The sequence below is a fragment of the Haliotis asinina genome, chromosome 5 (assembly GCF_037392515.1).
Source record: "Haliotis asinina isolate JCU_RB_2024 chromosome 5, JCU_Hal_asi_v2, whole genome shotgun sequence".
Lineage (NCBI taxonomy): Eukaryota > Metazoa > Mollusca > Gastropoda > Lepetellida > Haliotidae > Haliotis > Haliotis asinina.
This window is the reverse complement of record NC_090284.1, coordinates 31461306-31482231: the sequence shown is the minus strand read 5'-3', so window position 1 is coordinate 31482231 and position 20926 is coordinate 31461306. Positions and strand designations below refer to the sequence as shown.

Here is a 20926-nt window from a genome sequence, read left to right as displayed (position 1 = left end):
TGTGTAGGGAGGTGTGTAACGGTGTGTGTGTATATGTGTATGTTTGTACGTGTGGAGTTAGGTGTGTAAATGGGTGTATTTAGGTGTGTACGTGTGTGTTGTTATGTGCATGCGCATTTGTGTGTGTTGGGGGAGGTGTGTAACTGTGTTTAAGTGTGTGTGTAAGTGTGTAACGGTGTGTGTGTAAGTGTGTGTGTGTGTACGTGTGGAAATGGGTGTATTTAGGTGTGTAGGTGTGTGTTGTTAGGTACATTTGCAGGTGTAGGTGTGGACGCAGGTGTGTAACTGTGTGTAAGTGTGTGTGTAACTCTGTAACTGTGTGTTTGTAGGTGTGTGTGTGTGTGTATGTGTGGAGTTAGGTGTGTAAATGGGTGTATTTAGATGTGTAGGTGTGTGTTGTTAGGTGCATGCGCAGGTGTGTGTGTGTAGGGAGGTGTGTAACTGTGTATAAGTGTGTGTGTAAGTGTGTAACGGTGTGTGTGTAGGTGTGTGTGTGTACGTGTGGAGTTAGGTGTGTAAATGGGTGTATTTAGGTGTGTAGGTGTGTGTTCTTAGGTGTATGTGCAGGTGTGTGTGTGTAGGGAGGTGTAACTGTGTGTAAGTGTGTAATTGTGTGTGTATGTGTGTGTGTGTAGGTGTGTACGTGTGGAGTTAGGTGTGTAAATGGGTGTATTTATGTGTGTAGGTGTGTGTTGTTAGGTGCATGCGCATTTGTGTGTGTGTAGGGATGTGTGTAACGGTGTGTGTGTAAATGTGTAACGGTGTGTGTGTAGGTGTGTGTGTGTGTACGTGTGGAGTTAGGTGTGTAAATGGGTGTATTTAGGTGTGTATGTGTGTGTTGTTAGGTGCATGCGCAGGTGTGTGTGTGTACGGAGTTGTGTAACGGTGTGTGTGTAGGTGTGTGTGTGTACGTGTGGAGTTAGGTGTGTAAATGGGTGTATTTAGGTGTGTAGGTGTGTGTTGTTAGGTGCATGCGCAGGTGTGTGTGTGTAGGGAGGTGCAACTGTGTGTAAGTGTGTGTGTAAGTGTGTAACGGTGTGTGTGTAGGTGTGTGTGTGTGTACGTGTGGAGTTAGGTGTGTAAATGGGTGTATTTAGGTGTGTAGGTGTGTGTTGTTAGGTGTATCTGCAGGTGTGTGTGTGTGTAGGGAGGTGTAACTGTGTGTAAGTGTGTAATTGTGTGTGTGTGTGTACGTGTGGAGCTAGGTGTGTAAATGGGTGTATTTAGGTGTGTAGGTGTGTGTTGTTAGGTGTATGTGCAGGTGTGTGTGTGTAGGGAGGTGTGTATCTGTGTGTAAGTGTGTGTGTAAGTGTGCAAAGGTGTGTGTGTAGGTATGTGTGTGTGTGTACGTGTGGAGTTAGGTGTGTAAATGGGTGTATTTAGGTGTGTAGGTGTGTGTTCTTAGGTGTATGTGCAGGTGTGTGTGTGTAGGGAGGTGTAACTGTGTGTAAGTGTGTAATTGTGTGTGTATGTGTGTGTGTGTAGGTGTGTACGTGTGGAGTTAGGTGTGTAAATGGGTGTATTTATGTGTGTAGGTGTGTGTTGTTAGGTGCATGCGCATTTGTGTGTGTGTAGGGATGTGTGTAACGGTGTGTGTGTAAATGTGTAACGGTGTGTGTGTAGGTGTGTGTGTGTGTACGTGTGGAGTTAGGTGTGTAAATGGGTGTATTTAGGTGTGTAGGTGTGTGTTGTTAGGTGTATGTGCAGGTGTGTGTGTGTAGGGAGGTGTGTAACTGTGTGTAAGTGTGTGTGTGAGTGTGTAACGGTGTGTGTGTAGGTGTGTGTGTGTGTACGTGTGGAGTTAGGTGTGTAAATGGGTGTATTTAGGTGTGTAGGTGTGTGTTGTTAGGTGTATGTGCAGGTGTGTGTGTGTAGGGAGGTGTAACTGTGTGTAACTGTGTAATTGTGTGTGTGTGTGTGTGTGTGTGTGTGTGTGTACGTGATGAGTTAGGTGTGTAAAAGGGTGTATTTATGTGTGTAGGTGTGTGTTGTTAGGTGCATGCGCATTTGTGTGTGTGTAGGGATGTGTGTAACGGTGTGTGTGTTAATGTGTAACGGTGTGTGTGTAGGTGTGTGTGTGTGTACGTGTGGAGTTAGGTGTGTAAATGGGTGTATTTAGGTGTGTAGGTGTGTGTTGTTAGGTGCATGCGCAGGTGTGTGTGTGTGTACGGAGGTGTGTAACGGTGAGTGTGTAGGTGTGTGTGTGTGTACGTGTGGAGCTAGGTGTGTAAATGGGTGTATTTAGGTGTGTAGGTGTGTGTTGTTAGGTGCATGCGCAGGTGTTTGTGTGTAGGGAGGTGTGTAAGTGTGTGTAAGTGTGTGTGTTAGTGTGTAACGGTGTGTGTGTAGGTGTGTGTGTTTGTACGTGTCTAGTTAGGTGTGTAAATAGGTGTATTTAGGTGTGTAGGTGTGTGTTGTTAGGTGCATGCGCAGGTGTGTGTGTAGGGAGGTGTGTAACGGTGTGTTGTTAGGTGTGTGTGTGTGTGTACGTGTGGAGTTACGTGTGTAAATGGGTGTATTTAGGTGTGTAGGTGTGTGTTCTTAGGTGCATGCGCAGGTGTGTGTGTGTAGGGAGGTGTGTGACGGTGTGTGTGTAGGTGTGTGTGTGTACGTATGGAGTTAGGTGTGTAAATGGGTGTATTTAGGTGTGTAGGTGTGTGTTGTTAGGTGCATGCGCAGGTTTGTGTGTCTAGGGAGGTGTGTAACTGTCTCCAAGTGTGTGTGTAAGTGTGTAACGGTGTGTGTGTAGGTGTGTGTGTGTGTACGTGTGGAGTTAGGTGTGTAAATGGGTGTATTTAGGTGTGTAGGTGTGTGTTGTTAGGTACATGTGCAGGTGTAGGTGTGGACGCAGGTGTGTAACTGTGTGTAAGTGTGTGTGTAACTCTGTAACTGTGTGTTTGTAGGTGTGTGTGTGTACGTGTGGAGTTAGGTGTGTGAATGGGTGTATTTAGGTGTGTAGGTGTGTGTTGTTAGGTGCATGCGCAGGTGTGTGTGTGTAGGGAGGTGTGTAACTGTGTATAGGTGTGTGTGTAAGTGTGTAACGGTGTGTGTGTAGGTGTGTGTGTGTGTACGTGTGGAGTTAGGCGTGTAAATCGGTGTATTTAGGTGTGTTGGTGTGTGTTGTTAGGTGTATCTGCAGGTGTGTGTGTGTGTAGGGAGGTGTAACTGTGTGTAAGTGTGTAATTGTGTGTGTGTGTACGTGTGGAGCTAGGTGTGTAAATGGGTGTATTTAGGTGTGTAGGTGTGTGTTGTTAGGTGTATGTGCAGGTGTGTGTGTGTAGGGAGGTGTGTTACTGTGTGTAAGTGTGTGTGTGAGTGTGCAACGGTGTGTGTGTAGGTGTGTGTGTGTACGTGTGGAGTTAGGTGTGTAAATGGGTGTATTTAGTTGTGTAGGTGTGTGTTGTTAGGTGTATGTGCAGGTGTGTGTGTGTAGGGAGGTGTAACTGTGTGTGTGTAATTGTGTGTGTATGTGTGTGTGTGTAGGTGTGTACGTGTGGAGTTAGGTGTGTAAATGGGTGTATTTATGTGTGTAGGTGTGTGTTGTTAGGTGCATGCGCATTTGTGTGTGTGTAGGGATGTGTGTAGCGGTGTGTGTGTAAATGTGTAACGGTGTGTGTGTAGGTGTGTGTGTGTGTACGTGTGGAGTTAGGTGTGTAAATGGGTGTATTTAGGTGTGTAGGTGTGTGTTGTTAGGTGCATGCGCAGGTGTGTGTGTGTACGGAGGTGTGTAACGGTGTGTGTGTAGGTGTGTGTGTGTACGTGTGGAGTTAGGTGTGTAAATGGGTGTATTTAGGTGTGTAGGTGTGTGTTGTCAGGTGTATCTGCAGGTGTGTGTGTGTACGGAGGTGTGTAACGGTGTGTGTGTAGGTGTGTGTGTGTACGTGTGGAGTTAGGTGTGTAAATGGGTGTATTTAGGTGTGTAGGTGTGTGTTGTTAGGTGCATGCGCAGGTGTGTGTGTGTAGGGAGGTGTAACTGTGTGTAAGTGTGTGTGTAAGTGTGTAACGGTGTGTGTGTAGGTGTGTGTGTATGTACGTGTGGAGTTAGGTGTGTAAATGGGTGTATTTAGGTGTGTAGGTGTGTGTTGTTAGGTGTATCTGCAGGTGTGTGTGTGTGTAGGGAGGTGTAACTGTGTGTAAGTGTGTAATTGTGTGTGTGTGTGTACGTGTGGAGCTAGGTGTGTAAATGGGTGTATTTAGGTGTGTAGGTGTGTGTTGTTAGGTGTATGTGCAGGTGTGTGTGTGTAGGGAGGTGTGTAACTGTGTGTAAGTGTGTGTGTGAGTGTGTAACGGTGTGTGTGTAGGTGTGTGTGTGTACGTGTGGAGTTAGGTGTGCAAATGGGTGTATTTAGGTGTGTAGGTGTGTGTTGTTAGGTGTATGTGCAGGTGTGTGTGTGTAGGGAGGTGTAACTGTGTGTAAGTGTGTAATTGTGTGTGTATGTGTGTGTGTAGGTGTGTACGTGTGGAGTTAGGTGTGTAAATGGGTGTATTTATGTGTGTAGGTGTGTGTTGTTAGGTGCATGCGCAGGTGTGTGTGTGTAGGGATGTGTGTAACGGTGTGTGTGTAAATGTGCAACGGTGTGTGTGTAGGTGTGTGTGTGTGTACGTGTGGAGTTTGGTGTGTAAATGGGTGTATTTAGGTGTGTAGGTGTGTGTTGTTAGGTGCATGCGCAGGTGTGTGTGTGTACGGAGGTGTGTAACGGTGTGTGTGTAGGTGTGTGTGTGTACGTGTGGAGTTAGGTGTGTAAATGGGTGTATTTAGGTGTGTAGGTGTGTGTTGTTAGGTGTATCTGCAGGTGTGTGTGTGTGTAGGGAGGTGTAACTGTGTGTAAGTGTGTAATTGTGTGTGTGTGTGTAGGTGTGGAGCTAGGTGTGTAAATGGGTGTATTTAGGTGTGTAGGTGTGTGTTGTTAGGTGTATCTGCAGGTGTGTGTGTGTAGGGAGGTGTGTAACTGTGTGTAAGTGTGTGTGTGAGTGTGTAACGGTGTGTGTGTAGGTGTGTGTGTGTACGTGTGGAGTTAGGTGTTTAAATGGGTGTATTTAGGTGTGTAGGTGTGTGTTGTTAGGTGTATGTGCAGGTGTGTGTGTGTAGGGAGGTGTAACTGTGTGTAAGTGTGTAATTGTGTGTGTATGTGTGTGTGAGTAGGTGTGTACGTGTGGAGTTAGGTGTGTAAATGGTTGTATTTATGTGTGTAGGTGTGTGTTGTTAGGTGTATCTGCAGGTGTGTGTGTGTGTAGGGAGGTGTAACTGTGTGTAAGTGTGTAATTGTGTGTGTGTGTGTACGTGTGGAGCTAGGTGTGTAAATGGGTGTATTTAGGTGTGTAGGTGTGTGTTGTTAGGTGTATCTGCTGGCGTGTGTGTGTAGGGAGGTGTGTAACTGTGTGTAAGTGTGTGTGTGAGTGTGTAACGGTGTGTGTGTAGGTGTGTGTGTGTACGTGTGGAGATAGGTGTGTAAATGGGTGTATTTAGGTGTGTAGGTGTGTGTTGTTAGGTGTATCTGCAGGTGTGTGTGTGTGTAGGGAGGTGTAACTGTGTGTAAGTGTGTAATTGTGTGTGTGTGTGTAGGTGTGGAGCTAGGTGTGTAAATGGGTGTATTTAGGTGTGTAGGTGTGTGTTGTTAGGTGTTTGTGCAGGTGTGTGTGTGTAGGGAGGTGTAACTGTGTGTAAGTGTGTAATTGTGTGTGTGTGTGTGTGTGTAGGTGTGTACGTGTGGAGTTAGGTGTGTAAATGGGTGTATTTATGTGTGTAGGTGTGTGTTGTTAGGTGCATGCGCAGGTGTGTGTGTGTAGGGATGTGTGCAACGGTGTGTGTGTAAATGTGTAACGGTGTGTGTGTGGGTGTGTGTGTGTGTGTACGTGTGGAGTTAGTTGTGTAAATGGGTGTATTTAGGTGTGTAGGTGTCTGTTGTTAGGTGCATGCGCAGGTGTGTGTGTGTACGGAGGTGTGTAGCGGTGTGTGTGTAGGTGTGTGTGTGTACGTGTGGAGTTAGGTGTGTAAATGGGTGTATTTAGGTGTGTAGGTGTGTGTTGTTAGGTGTATCTGCAGGTGTGTGTGTGTGTAGGGAGGTGTAACTGTGTGTAAGTGTGTAATTGTGTGTGTGTGTGTAGGTGTGGAGCTAGGTGTGTAAATGGGTGTATTTAGGTGTGTAGGTGTGTGTTGTTAGGTGCATCTGCAGGTGTGTGTGTGTAGGGAGGTGTGTAACTGTGTGTAAGTGTGTGTGTGAGTGTGTAACGGTGTGTGTGTAGGTGTGTGTGTGTACGTGTGGAGTTAGGTGTGTAAATGGGTGTATTTAGGTGTGTAGGTGTGTGTTGTTAGGTGTATGTGCAGGTGTGTGTGTGTAGGGAGGTGTAACTGTGTGTAAGTGTGTAATTGTGTGTGTGTGTGTACGTGTGGAGCTAGGTGTGTAAATGGGTGTATTTAGGTGTGTAGGTGTGTGTTGTTAGGTGTATGTGCAGGTGTGTGTGTGTAGGGAGGTGTGTAACTGTGTGTAAGTGTGTGTGTGAGTGTGTAACGGTGTGTGTGTAGGTGTGTGTGTGTACGTGTGGAGTTAGGTGTGTAAATGGGTGTATTTAGGTGTGTAGGTGTGTGTTGTTAGGTGTATGTGCAGGTGTGTGTGTGTAGGGAGGTGTAACTGTGTGTAAGTGTGTAATTGTGTGTGTATGTGTGTGTGAGTAGGTGTGTACGTGTGGAGTTAGGTGTGTAAATGGGTGTATTTATGTGTGTAGGTGTGTGTTGTTAGGTGTATCTGCAGGTGTGTGTGTGTGTAGGGAGGTGTAACTGTGTGTAAGTGTGTAATTGTGTGTGTGTGTGTACGTGTGGAGCTAGGTGTGTAAATGGGTGTATTTAGGTGTGTAGGTGTGTGTTGTTAGGTGTATCTGCAGGCGTGTGTGTGTAGGGAGGTGTGTAACTGTGTGTAAGTGTGTGTGTGAGTGTGTAACGGTGTGTGTGTAGGTGTGTGTGTGTACGTGTGGAGTTAGGTGTGTAAATGGGTGTATTTAGGTGTGTAGGTGTGTGTTGTTAGGTGTGTCTGCAGGTGTGTGTGTGTGTAGGGAGGTGTAACTGTGTGTAAGTGTGTAATTGTGTGTGTGTGTGTACGTGTGGAGCTAGGTGTGTAAATGGGTGTATTTAGGTGTGTAGGTGTGTGTTGTTAGGTGTTTGTGCAGGTGTGTGTGTGTAGGGAGGTGTAACTGTGTGTAAGTGTGTAATTGTGTGTGTATGTGTGTGTGTAGGTGTGTACGTGTGGAGTTAGGTGTGTAAATGGGTGTATTTATGTGTGTAGGTGTGTGTTGTTAGGTGCATGCGCAGGTGTGTGTGTGTAGGGATGTGTGTAACGGTGTGTGTGTAAATGTGTAACGGTGTGTGTGTAGGTGTGTGTGTGTGTGTACGTGTGGAGTTAGTTGTGTAAATGGGTGTATTTAGGTGTGTAGGTGTGTGTTGTTAGGTGCATGCGCAGGTGTGTGTGTGTACGGAGGTGTGTAGCGGTGTGTGTGTAGGTGTGTGTGTGTACGTGTGGAGTTAGGTGTGTAAATGGGTGTATTTAGGTGTGTAGGTGTGTGTTGTTAGGTGTATCTGCAGGTGTGTGTGTGTGTAGGGAGGTGTAACTGTGTGTAAGTGTGTAATTGTGTGTGTGTGTGTAGGTGTGGAGCTAGGTGTGTAAATGGGTGTATTTAGGTGTGTAGGTGTGTGTTGTTAGGTGTATCTGCAGGTGTGTGTGTAGGGAGGTGTGTAACTGTGTGTGAGTGTGTGTGTGAGTGTGTAACGGTGTGTGTGTAGGTGTGTGTGTGTACGTGTGGAGTTAGGTGTGTAAATGGGTGTATTTAGGTGTGTAGGTGTGTGTTGTTAGGTGTATGTGCAGGTGTGTGTGTGTAGGGAGGTGTAACTGTGTGTAAGTGTGTAATTGTGTGTGTATGTGTGTGTGTGTAGGTGTGTACGTGTGGAGTTAGGGGTGTAAATGGGTGTATTTATGTGTGTAGGTGTGTGTTGTTAGGTGCATGCGCAGGTGTGTGTGTGTAGGGATGTGTATAACGGTGTGTGTGTAAATGTGTAACGGTGTGTGTGTAGGTGTGTGTGTGTGTACGTGTGGAGTTAGGTGTGTAAATGGGTGTATTTAGGTGTGTAGGTGTGTGTTGTTAGGTACATGCGCAGGTGTGTGTGTGTACGGAGGTGTGTAACGGTGTGTGTGTAGGTGTGTGTGTGTACGTGTGGAGTTAGGTGTGTAAATGGGTGTATTTAGGTGTGTAGGTGTGTGTTGTTAGGTGTATCTGCAGGTGTGTGTGTGTGTGTGTGTGTACGTGTGGAGTTAGTTGTGTAAATGGGTGTATTTAGGTGTGTAGGTGTGTGTTGTTAGGTGCATGCGCAGGTGTGTGTGTGTACGGAGGTGTGTAGCGGTGTGTGTGTAGGTGTGTGTGTGTACGTGTGGAGTTAGGTGTGTAAATGGGTGTATTTAGGTGTGTAGGTGTGTGTTGTTAGGTGTATCTGCAGGTGTGTGTGTGTGTAGGGAGGTGTAACTGTGTGTAAGTGTGTAATTGTGTGTGTGTGTGTAGGTGTGGAGCTAGGTGTGTAAATGGGTGTATTTAGGTGTGTAGGTGTGTGTTGTTAGGTGTATCTGCAGGTGTGTGTGTGTAGGGAGGTGTGTAACTGTGTGTAAGTGTGTGTGTGAGTGTGTAACGGTGTGTGTGTAGGTGTGTGTGTGTACGTGTGGAATTAGGTGTGTAAATGGGTGTATTTAGGTGTGTAGGTGTGTGTTGTTAGGTGTATGTGCAGGTGTGTGTGTGTAGGGAGGTGTAACTGTGTGTAAGTGTGTAATTGTGTGTGTATGTGTGTGTGTGTAGGTGTGTACGTGTGGAGTTAGGGGTGTAAATGGGTGTATTTATGTGTGTAGGTGTGTGTTGTTAGGTGCATGCGCAGGTGTGTGTGTGTAGGGATGTGTGTAGCGGTTTGTGTGTAAATGTGTAACGGTGTGTGTGTAGGTGTGTGTGTGTGTACGTGTGGAGTTAGGTGTGTAAATGGGTGTATTTAGGTGTGTAGGTGTGTGTTGTTAGGTACATGCGCAGGTGTGTGTATGTACGGAGGTGTGCAACGGTGTGTGTGTAGGTGTGTGTGTGTACGTGTGGAGTTAGGTGTGTAAATGGGTGTATTTAGGTGTGTAGGTGTGTGTTGTTAGGTGTATCTGCAGGTGTGTGTGTGTGTAGGGAGGTGTAACTGTGTGTAAGTGTGTAATTGTGTGTATGTGTGTGTACATGTGGAGCTAGGTGTGTAAATGGGTGTATTTAGGTGTGTAGGTGTGTGTTGTTAGGTGTATGTGCAGGTGTGTGTGTGTGTAGGGAGGTGTAACTGTGTGTAAGTGTGTAATTGTGTGTGTGTGTGTACGTGTGGAGCTAGGTGTGTAAATGGGTGTATTTAGGTGTGTAGGTGTGTGTTGTTAGGTGTATGTGCAGGTGTGTGTGTGTAGGGAGGTGTGTAACTGTGTGTAAGTGTGTTTGTGAGTGTGTAACGGTGTGTGTGTAGGTGTGTGTGTGTACGTGTGGAGTTAGGTGTGTAAATGGGTGTATTTAGGTGTGTAGGTGTGTGTTGTTAGGTGTATGTGCAGGTGTGTGTGTGTAGGGAGGTGTAACTGTGTGTAAGTGTGTAATTGTGTGTGTGTATGTGTGTGTGTGTAGGTGTGTACGTGTGGAGTTAGGTGTGTAAATGGGTGTATTTATGTGTGTAGGTGTGTGTTGTTAGGTGCATGCGCAGGTGTGTGTGTAGGGATGTGTGTAACGGTGTGTGTGTAAATGTGCAACGGTGTGTGTGTAGGTGTGTGTGTGTGTGTACGTGTGGAGTTACGTGTGTAAATGGGTGTATTTAGGTGTGTAGGTGTGTGTTGTTATGTGCATGCGCAGGTGTGTGTGTGTACGGAGGTGTGTAGCGGTGTGTGTGTAGGTGTGTGTGTGTACGTGTGGAGTTAGGTGTGTAAATGGGTGTATTTAGGTGTGTAGGTGTGTGTTGTTAGGTGCATGCGCAGGTGTGTGTGTGTAGGGAGGTGTGTATCTGTGTGTAAGTGTGTGTGTAAGTGTGTATTTAGGTGTGTAGGTGTGTGTTGTTAGGTATGTGTGCAGGTGTAGGTTTGGACGCAGGTGTGTAACTGTGTGTAAGTGTGTGTGTAACTCTGTAACTGTGTGTTTGTAGGTGTGTGTGTGTGTACGTGTGGAGTTAGGTGTGTAAATGGGTGTATTTAGGTGTGTAGGTGTGTGTTGTTAGGTGTATGTGCAGGTGTGTGTGTGTAGGGAGGTGTAACTGTGTGTAAGTGTGTAATTGTGTGTGCATGTGTGTGTGTGTAGGTGTGTACGTGTGGAGTTAGGTGTGTAAATGGGTGTATTTATGTGTGTAGGTGTGTGTTGTTACTTGCATGCGCATTTGTGTAGGTGTAGGGATGTGTGTAACGGTGTGTGTGTAAATGTGTAACGGTGTGTGTGTAGGTGTGTGTGTGTGTACGTGTGGAGTTAGGTGTGTAAATGGGTGTATTTAGGTGTGTAGGTGTGTGTTGTTAGGTGCATGCGCAGGTGTGTGTGTGTACGGAGGTGTTTAACGGTGTGTGTGTAGGTGTGTGTGTGTACGTGTGGAGTTAGGTGTGTAAATGGGTGTATTTAGGTGTGTAGGTGTGTGTTGTTAGGTGCATGCGCAGGTGTGTGTGTGTACGGAGGTGTTTAACGGTGTGTGTGTAGGTGTGTGTGTGTACGTGTGGAGTTAGGGGTGTAAATGGGTGTATTTATGTGTGTAGGTGTGTGTTGTTAGGTGCATGCGCAGGTGTGTGTGTGTAGGGATGTGTATAACGGTGTGTGTGTAAATGTGTAACGGTGTGTGTGTAGGTGTGTGTGTGTGTACGTGTGGAGTTAGGTGTGTAAATGGGTGTATTTAGGTGTGTAGGTGTGTGTTGTTTGGTACATGCGCAGGTGTGTGTGTGTAGGGAGGTGTGTAACGGTGTGTGTGTAGGTGTGTGTGTGTACGTGTGGAGTTAGGTGTGTAAATGGGTGTATTTAGGTGTGTAGGTGTGTGTTGTTAGGTGTATCTGCAGGTGTGTGTGTGTGTGTGTGTGTACGTGTGGAGTTAGTTGTGTAAATGGGTGTATTTAGGTGTGTAGGTGTGTGTTGTTAGGTGCATGCGCAGGTGTGTGTGTGTACGGAGGTGTTTAGCGGTGTGTGTGTAGGTGTGTGTGTGTACGTGTGGAGTTAGGTGTGTAAATGGGTGTATTTAGGTGTGTAGGTGTGTGTTGTTAGGTGTATCTGCAGGTGTGTGTGTGTGTAGGGAGGTGTAACTGTGTGTAAGTGTGTAATTGTGTGTGTGTGTGTGTGTGTAGGTGTGTACGTGTGGAGTTAGGTGTGTAAATGGGTGTATTTATGGGTGTAGGTGTGTGTTGTTAGGTGCATGCGCAGGTGTGTGTGTGTAGGGATGTGTGTAACGGTGTGTGTGTAAATGTGTAACGGTGTGTGTGTAGGTGTGTGTGTGTGTGTACGTGTGGAGTTAGTTGTGTAAATGGGTGTATTTAGGTGTGTAGGTGTCTGTTGTTAGGTGCATGCGCAGGTGTGTGTGTGTACGGAGGTGTGTAGCGGTGTGTGTGTAGGTGTGTGTGTGTACGTGTGGAGTTAGGTGTGTAAATGGGTGTATTTAGGTGTGTAGGTGTGTGTTGTTAGGTGTATCTGCAGGTGTGTGTGTGTGTAGGGAGGTGTAACTGTGTGTAAGTGTGTAATTGTGTGTGTGTGTGTAGGTGTGGAGCTAGGTGTGTAAATGGGTGTATTTAGGTGTGTAGGTGTGTGTTGTTAGGTGCATCTGCAGGTGTGTGTGTGTAGGGAGGTGTGTAACTGTGTGTAAGTGTGTGTGTGAGTGTGTAACGGTGTGTGTGTAGGTGTGTGTGTGTACGTGTGGAGTTAGGTGTGTAAATGGGTGTATTTAGGTGTGTAGGTGTGTGTTGTTAGGTGTATGTGCAGGTGTGTGTGTGTAGGGAGGTGTAAATGTGTGTAAGTGTGTAATTGTGTGTGTGTGTGTACGTGTGGAGCTAGGTGTGTAAATGGGTGTATTTAGGTGTGTAGGTGTGTGTTGTTAGGTGTATGTGCAGGTGTGTGTGTGTAGGGAGGTGTGTAACTGTGTGTAAGTGTGTGTGTGAGTGTGTAACGGTGTGTGTGTAGGTGTGTGTGTGTACGTGTGGAGTTAGGTGTGTAAATGGGTGTATTTAGGTGTGTAGGTGTGTGTTGTTAGGTGTATGTGCAGGTGTGTGTGTGTAGGGAGGTGTAACTGTGTGTAAGTGTGTAATTGTGTGTGTATGTGTGTGTGAGTAGGTGTGTACGTGTGGAGTTAGGTGTGTAAATGGGTGTATTTATGTGTGTAGGTGTGTGTTGTTAGGTGTATCTGCAGGTGTGTGTGTGTGTAGGGAGGTGTAACTGTGTGTAAGTGTGTAATTGTGTGTGTGTGTGTACGTGTGGAGCTAGGTGTGTAAATGGGTGTATTTAGGTGTGTAGGTGTGTGTTGTTAGGTGTATCTGCAGGCGTGTGTGTGTAGGGAGGTGTGTAACTGTGTGTAAGTGTGTGTGTGAGTGTGTAACGGTGTGTGTGTAGGTGTGTGTGTGTACGTGTGGAGTTAGGTGTGTAAATGGGTGTATTTAGGTGTGTAGGTGTGTGTTGTTAGGTGTGTCTGCAGGTGTGTGTGTGTGTAGGGAGGTGTAACTGTGTGTAAGTGTGTAATTGTGTGTGTGTGTGTACGTGTGGAGCTAGGTGTGTAAATGGGTGTATTTAGGTGTGTAGGTGTGTGTTGTTAGGTGTTTGTGCAGGTGTGTGTGTGTAGGGAGGTGTAACTGTGTGTAAGTGTGTAATTGTGTGTGTATGTGTGTGTGTAGGTGTGTACGTGTGGAGTTAGGTGTGTAAATGGGTGTATTTATGTGTGTAGGTGTGTGTTGTTAGGTGCATGCGCAGGTGTGTGTGTGTAGGGATGTGTGTAACGGTGTGTGTGTAAATGTGTAACGGTGTGTGTGTAGGTGTGTGTGTGTGTGTACGTGTGGAGTTAGTTGTGTAAATGGGTGTATTTAGGTGTGTAGGTGTGTGTTGTTAGGTGCATGCGCAGGTGTGTGTGTGTACGGAGGTGTGTAGCGGTGTGTGTGTAGGTGTGTGTGTGTACGTGTGGAGTTAGGTGTGTAAATGGGTGTATTTAGGTGTGTAGGTGTGTGTTGTTAGGTGTATCTGCAGGTGTGTGTGTGTGTAGGGAGGTGTAACTGTGTGTAAGTGTGTAATTGTGTGTGTGTGTGTAGGTGTGGAGCTAGGTGTGTAAATGGGTGTATTTAGGTGTGTAGGTGTGTGTTGTTAGGTGTATCTGCAGGTGTGTGTGTAGGGAGGTGTGTAACTGTGTGTGAGTGTGTGTGTGAGTGTGTAACGGTGTGTGTGTAGGTGTGTGTGTGTACGTGTGGAGTTAGGTGTGTAAATGGGTGTATTTAGGTGTGTAGGTGTGTGTTGTTAGGTGTATGTGCAGGTGTGTGTGTGTAGGGAGGTGTAACTGTGTGTAAGTGTGTAATTGTGTGTGTATGTGTGTGTGTGTAGGTGTGTACGTGTGGAGTTAGGGGTGTAAATGGGTGTATTTATGTGTGTAGGTGTGTGTTGTTAGGTGCATGCGCAGGTGTGTGTGTGTAGGGATGTGTATAACGGTGTGTGTGTAAATGTGTAACGGTGTGTGTGTAGGTGTGTGTGTGTGTACGTGTGGAGTTAGGTGTGTAAATGGGTGTATTTAGGTGTGTAGGTGTGTGTTGTTAGGTACATGCGCAGGTGTGTGTGTGTACGGAGGTGTGTAACGGTGTGTGTGTAGGTGTGTGTGTGTACGTGTGGAGTTAGGTGTGTAAATGGGTGTATTTAGGTGTGTAGGTGTGTGTTGTTAGGTGTATCTGCAGGTGTGTGTGTGTGTGTGTGTGTACGTGTGGAGTTAGTTGTGTAAATGGGTGTATTTAGGTGTGTAGGTGTGTGTTGTTAGGTGCATGCGCAGGTGTGTGTGTGTACGGAGGTGTGTAGCGGTGTGTGTGTAGGTGTGTGTGTGTACGTGTGGAGTTAGGTGTGTAAATGGGTGTATTTAGGTGTGTAGGTGTGTGTTGTTAGGTGTATCTGCAGGTGTGTGTGTGTGTAGGGAGGTGTAACTGTGTGTAAGTGTGTAATTGTGTGTGTGTGTGTAGGTGTGGAGCTAGGTGTGTAAATGGGTGTATTTAGGTGTGTAGGTGTGTGTTGTTAGGTGTATCTGCAGGTGTGTGTGTGTAGGGAGGTGTGTAACTGTTTGTAAGTGTGTGTGTGAGTGTGTAACGGTGTGTGTGTAGGTGTGTGTGTGTACGTGTGGAATTAGGTGTGTAAATGGGTGTATTTAGGTGTGTAGGTGTGTGTTGTTAGGTGTATGTGCAGGTGTGTGTGTGTAGGGAGGTGTAACTGTGTGTACGTGTGTAATTGTGTGTGTATGTGTGTGTGTGTAGGTGTGTACGTGTGGAGTTAGGGGTGTAAATGGGTGTATTTATGTGTGTAGGTGTGTGTTGTTAGGTGCATGCGCAGGTGTGTGTGTGTAGGGATGTGTGTAGCGGTTTGTGTGTAAATGTGTAACGGTGTGTGTGTAGGTGTGTGTGTGTGTACGTGTGGAGTTAGGTGTGTAAATGGGTGTATTTAGGTGTGTAGGTGTGTGTTGTTTGGTACATGCGCAGGTGTGTGTATGTACGGAGGTGTGCAACGGTGTGTGTGTAGGTGTGTGTGTGTACGTGTGGAGTTAGGTGTGTAAATGGGTGTATTTAGGTGTGTAGGTGTGTGTTGTTAGGTGTATCTGCAGGTGTGTGTGTGTGTAGGGAGGTGTAACTGTGTGTAAGTGTGTAATTGTGTGTATGTGTGTGTACATGTGGAGCTAGGTGTGTAAATGGGTGTATTTAGGTGTGTAGGTGTGTGTTGTTAGGTGTATGTGCAGGTGTGTGTGTGTGTAGGGAGGTGTAACTGTGTGTAAGTGTGTAATTGTGTGTGTGTGTGTACGTGTGGAGCTAGGTGTGTAAATGGGTGTATTTAGGTGTGTAGGTGTGTGTTGTTAGGTGTATGTGCAGGTGTGTGTGTGTAGGGAGGTGTGTAACTGTGTGTAAGTGTGTTTGTGAGTGTGTAACGGTGTGTGTGTAGGTGTGTGTGTGTACGTGTGGAGTTAGGTGTGTAAATGGGTGTATTTAGGTGTGTAGGTGTGTGTTGTTAGGTGTATGTGCAGGTGTGTGTGTGTAGGGAGGTGTAACTGTGTGTAAGTGTGTAATTGTGTGTGTGTATGTGTGTGTGTGTAGGTGTGTACGTGTGGAGTTAGGTGTGTAAATGGGTGTATTTATGTGTGTAGGTGTGTGTTGTTAGGTGCATGCGCAGGTGTGTGTGTAGGGATGTGTGTAACGGTGTGTGTGTAAATGTGCAACGGTGTGTGTGTAGGTGTGTGTGTGTGTGTACGTGTGGAGTTACGTGTGTAAATGGGTGTATTTAGGTGTGTAGGTGTGTGTTGTTATGTGCATGCGCAGGTGTGTGTGTGTACGGAGGTGTGTAGCGGTGTGTGTGTAGGTGTGTGTGTGTACGTGTGGAGTTAGGTGTGTAAATGGGTGTATTTAGGTGTGTAGGTGTGTGTTGTTAGGTGCATGCGCAGGTGTGTGTGTGTAGGGAGGTGTGTATCTGTGTGTAAGTGTGTGTGTAAGTGTGTATTTAGGTGTGTAGGTGTGTGTTGTTAGGTATGTGTGCAGGTGTAGGTTTGGACGCAGGTGTGTAACTGTGTGTAAGTGTGTGTGTAACTCTGTAACTGTGTGTTTGTAGGTGTGTGTGTGTGTACGTGTGGAGTTAGGTGTGTAAATGGGTGTATTTAGGTGTGTAGGTGTGTGTTGTTAGGTGTATGTGCAGGTGTGTGTGTGTAGGGAGGTGTAACTGTGTGTAAGTGTGTAATTGTGTGTGCATGTGTGTGTGTGTAGGTGTGTACGTGTGGAGTTAGGTGTGTAAATGGGTGTATTTATGTGTGTAGGTGTGTGTTGTTACTTGCATGCGCATTTGTGTAGGTGTAGGGATGTGTGTAACGGTGTGTGTGTAAATGTGTAACGGTGTGTGTGTAGGTGTGTGTGTGTGTACGTGTGGAGTTAGGTGTGTAAATGGGTGTATTTATGTGTGTAGGTGTGTGTTGTTAGGTGCATGCGCAGGTGTGTGTGTAGGGATGTGTGTAACGGTGTGTGTGTAAATGTGCAACGGTGTGTGTGTAGGTGTGTGTGTGTGTGTACGTGTGGAGTTACGTGTGTAAATGGGTGTATTTAGGTGTGTAGGTGTGTGTTGTTATGTGCATGCGCAGGTGTGTGTGTGTACGGAGGTGTGTAGCGGTGTGTGTGTAGGTGTGTGTGTGTACGTGTGGAGTTAGGTGTGTAAATGGGTGTATTTAGGTGTGTAGGTGTGTGTTGTTAGGTGCATGCGCAGGTGTGTGTGTGTAGGGAGGTGTGTATCTGTGTGTAAGTGTGTGTGTAAGTGTGTATTTAGGTCTGTAGGTGTGTGTTGTTAGGTATGTGTGCAGGTGTAGGTTTGGACGCAGGTGTGTAACTGTGTGTAAGTGTGTGTGTAACTCTGTAACTGTGTGTTTGTAGGTGTGTGTGTGTGTACGTGTGGAGTTAGGTGTGTAAATGGGTGTATTTAGGTGTGTAGGTGTGTGTTGTTAGGTGTATGTGCAGGTGTGTGTGTGTAGGGAGGTGTAACTGTGTGTAAGTGTGTAATTGTGTGTGCATGTGTGTGTGTGTAGGTGTGTACGTGTGGAGTTAGGTGTGTAAATGGGTGTATTTATGTGTGTAGGTGTGTGTTGTTACTTGCATGCGCATTTGTGTAGGTGTAGGGATGTGTGTAACGGTGTGTGTGTAAATGTGTAACGGTGTGTGTGTAGGTGTGTGTGTGTGTACGTGTGGAGTTAGGTGTGTAAATGGGTGTATTTAGGTGTGTAGGTGTGTGTTGTTAGGTGCATGCGCAGGTGTGTGTGTGTACGGAGGTGTTTAACGGTGTGTGTGTAGGTGTGTGTGTGTACGTGTGGAGTTAGGTGTGTAAATGGGTGTATTTAGGTGTGTAGGTGTGTGTTGTTAGGTGCATGCGCAGGTGTGTGTGTGTACGGAGGTGTTTAACGGTGTGTGTGTAGGTGTGTGTGTGTACGTGTGGAGTTAGGGGTGTAAATGGGTGTATTTATGTGTGTAGGTGTGTGTTGTTAGGTGCATGCGCAGGTGTGTGTGTGTAGGGATGTGTATAACGGTGTGTGTGTAAATGTGTAACGGTGTGTGTGTAGGTGTGTGTGTGTGTACGTGTGGAGTTAGGTGTGTAAATGGGTGTATTTAGGTGTGTAGGTGTGTGTTGTTTGGTACATGCGCAGGTGTGTGTGTGTACGGAGGTGTGTAACGGTGTGTGTGTAGGTGTGTGTGTGTACGTGTGGAGTTAGGTGTGTAAATGGGTGTATTTAGGTGTGTAGGTGTGTGTTGTTAGGTGTATCTGCAGGTGTGTGTGTGTGTGTGTGTGTACGTGTGGAGTTAGTTGTGTAAATGGGTGTATTTAGGTGTGTAGGTGTGTGTTGTTAGGTGCATGCGCAGGTGTGTGTGTGTACGGAGGTGTTTAGCGGTGTGTGTGTAGGTGTGTGTGTGTACGTGTGGAGTTAGGTGTGTAAATGGGTGTATTTAGGTGTGTAGGTGTGTGTTGTTAGGTGTATCTGCAGGTGTGTGTGTGTGTAGGGAGGTGTAACTGTGTGTAAGTGTGTAATTGTGTGTGTGTGTGTAGGTGTGGAGCTAGGTGTGTAAATGGGTGTATTTAGGTGTGTAGGTGTGTGTTGTTAGGTGTATCTGCAGGTGTGTGTGTGTAGGGAGGTGTGTAACTGTGTGTAAGTGTGTGTGTGAGTGTGTAACGGTGTGTGTGTAGGTGTGTGTGTGTACGTGTGGAATTAGGTGTGTAAATGGGTGTATTTAGGTGTGTAGGTGTGTGTTGTTAGGTGTATGTGCAGGTGTGTGTGTGTAGGGAGGTGTAACTGTGTGTAAGTGTGTAATTGTGTGTGTATGTGTGTGTGTGTAGGTGTGTACGTGTGGAGTTAGGGGTGTAAATGGGTGTATTTCTGTGTGTAGGTGTGTGTTGTTAGGTGCATGCGCAGGTGTGTGTGTGTAGGGATGTGTGTAGCGGTTTGTGTGTAAATGTGTAACGGTGTGTGTGTAGGTGTGTGTGTGTGTACGTGTGGAGTTAGGTGTGTAAATGGGTGTATTTAGGTGTGTAGGTGTGTGTTGTTAGGTACATGCGCAGGTGTGTGTATGTACGGAGGTGTGCAACGGTGTGTGTGTAGGTGTGTGTGTGTACGTGTGGAGTTAGGTGTGTAAATGGGTGTATTTAGGTGTGTAGGTGTGTGTTGTTAGGTGTATCTGCAGGTGTGTGTGTGTGTAGGGAGGTGTAACTGTGTGTAAGTGTGTAATTGTGTGTGTGTGTGTGTACATGTGGAGCTAGGTGTGTAAATGGGTGTATTTAGGTGTGTAGGTGTGTGTTGTTAGGTGTATGTGCAGGTGTGTGTGTGTGTAGGGAGGTGTAACTGTGTGTAAGTGTGTAATTGTGTGTGTGTGTGTACGTGTGGAGCTAGGTGTGTAAATGGGTGTATTTAGGTGTGTAGGTGTGTGTTGTTAGGTGTATGTGCAGGTGTGTGTGTGTAGGGAGGTGTGTAACTGTGTGTAAGTGTGTTTGTGAGTGTGTAACGGTGTGTGTGTAGGTGTGTGTGTGTACGTGTGGAGTTAGGTGTGTAAATGGGTGTATTTAGGTGTGTAGGTGTGTGTTGTTAGGTGTATGTGCAGGTGTGTGTGTGTAGGGAGGTGTAACTGTGTGTAAGTGTGTAATTGTGTGTGTATGTGTGTGTGTGTAGGTGTGTACGTGTGGAGTTAGGGGTGTAAATGGGTGTATTTATGTGTGTAGGTGTGTGTTGTTAGGTGCATGCGCAGGTGTGTGTGTGTAGGGATGTGTGTAGCGGTTTGTGTGTAAATGTGTAACGGTGTGTGTGTAGGTGTGTGTGTGTGTACGTGTGGAGTTAGGTGTGTAAATGGGTGTATTTAGGTGTGTAGGTGTGTGTTGTTAGGTACATGCGCAGGTGTGTGTATGTACGGAGGTGTGCAACGGTGTGTGTGTAGGTGTGTGTGTGTACGTGTGGAGTTAGGTGTGTAAATGGGTGTATTTAGGTGTGTAGGTGTGTGTTGTTAGGTGTATCTGCAGGTGTGTGTGTGTGTAGGGAGGTGTAACTGTGTGTAAGTGTGTAATTGTGTGTGTGTGTGTGTACATGTGGAGTTAGGTGTGTAAATGGGTGTATTTAGGTGTGTAGGTGTGTGTTGTTAGGTGTATGTGCAGGTGTGTGTGTGTGTAGGGAGGTGTAACTGTGTGTAAGTGTGTAATTGTGTGTGTGTGTGTACGTGTGGAGCTAGGTGTGTAAATGGGTGTATTTAGGTGTGTAGGTGTGTGTTGTTAGGTGTATGTGCAGGTGTGTGTGTGTAGGGAGGTGTGTAACTGTGTGTAAGTGTGTTTGTGAGTGTGTAACGGTGTGTGTGTAGGTGTGTGTGTGTACGTGTGGAGTTAGGTGTGTAAATGGGTGTATTTAGGTGTGTAGGTGTGTGTTGTTAGGTGTATGTGCAGGTGTGTGTGTGTAGGGAGGTGTAACTGTGTGTAAGTGTGTAATTGTGTGTGTGTATGTGTGTGTGTGTAGGTGTGTACGTGTGGAGTTAGGTGTGTAAATGGGTGTATTTAGGTGTGTAGGTGTGTGTTGTTTGGTACATGCGCAGGTGTGTGTGTGTACGGAGGTGTGTAACGGTGTGTGTGTAGGTGTGTGTGTGTACGTGTGGAGTTAGGTGTGTAAATGGGTGTATTTAGGTGTGTAGGTGTGTGTTGTTAGGTGTATCTGCAGGTGTGTGTGTGTGTGTGTGTGTACGTGTGGAGTTAGTTGTGTAAATGGGTGTATTTAGGTGTGTAGGTGTGTGTTGTTAGGTGCATGCGCAGGTGTGTGTGTGTACGGAGGTGTTTAGCGGTGTGTGTGTAGGTGTGTGTGTGTACGTGTGGAGTTAGGTGTGTAAATGGGTGTATTTAGGTGTGTAGGTGTGTGTTGTTAGGTGTATCTGCAGGTGTGTGTGTGTGTAGGGAGGTGTAACTGTGTGTAAGTGTGTAATTGTGTGTGTGTGTGTAGGTGTGGAGCTAGGTGTGTAAATGGGTGTATTTAGGTGTGTAGGTGTGTGTTGTTAGGTGTATCTGCAGGTGTGTGTGTGTAGGGAGGTGTGTAACTGTGTGTAAGTGTGTGTGTGAGTGTGTAACGGTGTGTGTGTAGGTGTGTGTGTGTACGTGTGGAGTTAGGTGTGTAAATGGGTGTATTTAGGTGTGTAGGTGTGTGTTGTTAGGTGTATCTGCAGGTGTGTGTGTGTGTAGGGAGGTGTAACTGTGTGTAAGTGTGTAATTGTGTGTGTGTGTGTGTACATGTGGAGCTAGGTGTGTAAATGGGTGTATTTAGGTGTGTAGGTGTGTGTTGTTAGGTGTATGTGCAGGTGTGTGTGTGTGTAGGGAGGTGTAACTGTGTGTAAGTGTGTAATTGTGTGTGTGTGTGTACGTGTGGAGCTAGGTGTGTAAATGGGTGTATTTAGGTGTGTAGGTGTGTGTTGTTAGGTGTATGTGCAGGTGTGTGTGTGTAGGGAGGTGTGTAACTGTGTGTAAGTGTGTTTGTGAGTGTGTAACGGTGTGTGTGTAGGTGTGTGTGTGTACGTGTGGAGTTAGGTGTGTAAATGGGTGTATTTAGGTGTGTAGGTGTGTGTTGTTAGGTGTATGTGCAGGTGTGTGTGTGTAGGGAGGTGTAACTGTGTGTAAGTGTGTAATTGTGTGTGTGTATGTGTGTGTGTGTAGGTGTGTACGTGTGGAGTTAGGTGTGTAAATGGGTGTA

General features: G+C 46.3%; 1 long non-coding RNA gene across 1 annotated transcript in view; it reads left to right on the top strand.

Annotated features, from left to right (window-relative positions):
- The window catches only part of LOC137284281 (uncharacterized), a 377133-nt gene that overhangs the window by 43720 nt on the left and 312487 nt on the right, over nucleotides 1-20926 (top strand). The gene's annotated exons all lie outside the window — the stretch shown is intronic.